Consider the following 916-nt stretch of genomic DNA (forward strand, 5'->3'; position numbering starts at 1 on the left):
GCGGGAGCGCCACCGCGCTCCCAAACGGCGCACTCTCCAGTGCGCCACCGGGCCGGCCCTGCCAAAACCGATCTTTACTATGATAGTCGCAAAACTGGGCTGTCCAGTTAGCTCAGTTGGTTAGATGCAGTGTTATAACACTAAGGTCAAGGGTTTGGATCTCCATACCAGGCAGCCACCAAAAGAATAGATAGTTGCAAAATGGTGATTTTCCAACTCCACCACTCTCTGGATTTACCAGTGGAAATTCTGCTTTAAGGAAAACAGCTTCCACCTTCTACCCATTTCTCTCTCTCTCATTAGTATAGGCTTAGAAATTCTTATTTTATTTGATGGGTTATAATTCATATAACCCATTATTTTGCTCTTATTTTGATACTTCAATTATCCCAGATTTGCATATACCTCCATTTTATTTTCTGAGCAATTCCTTACTTTCTGTCACAACAAGATGTTCCAGGTCATCTTGTACCTTCCTGCTCTAGCTTGAAATCAGTCATTTCTCCAAAATGCTCTGGTTCCTTTTTGTGGGGAAAGGTATTTATTTGGAAATCAAGATCTGGGCAGGGATTCTTTAATTTTGAAGTTAGTTTCAATCATAAAATCAAGAAGAACGTATTTCAATTTTTATAAATCATTATATTTATGGTTAATTTAGCTATTCTCCCCACCCCCCTTTTTGGTAAAAAGAAAACATTTAAGGTTGCTTTTTAGATTTTTCTTATTTACTTGAATATAATTAATTCTGACCTCAATTATTAGGAGAGAACATTCAGGGCTGGCCCGTGGCTCACTTGGGAGAGTGTAGTGCTGACAACACCAAGTCAAGGGTTAAAATCCGCTTACTGGTCATCTTTTTAAAAAAAAAAAAAAAAAAAGGGAAAGAATACTCACCACAATAGCAACTATAGATCAT

This window comes from Galeopterus variegatus, unplaced genomic scaffold (genome assembly GCF_000696425.1).
Source record: "Galeopterus variegatus unplaced genomic scaffold, G_variegatus-3.0.2 Scaffold3539, whole genome shotgun sequence".
Lineage (NCBI taxonomy): Eukaryota > Metazoa > Chordata > Mammalia > Dermoptera > Cynocephalidae > Galeopterus > Galeopterus variegatus.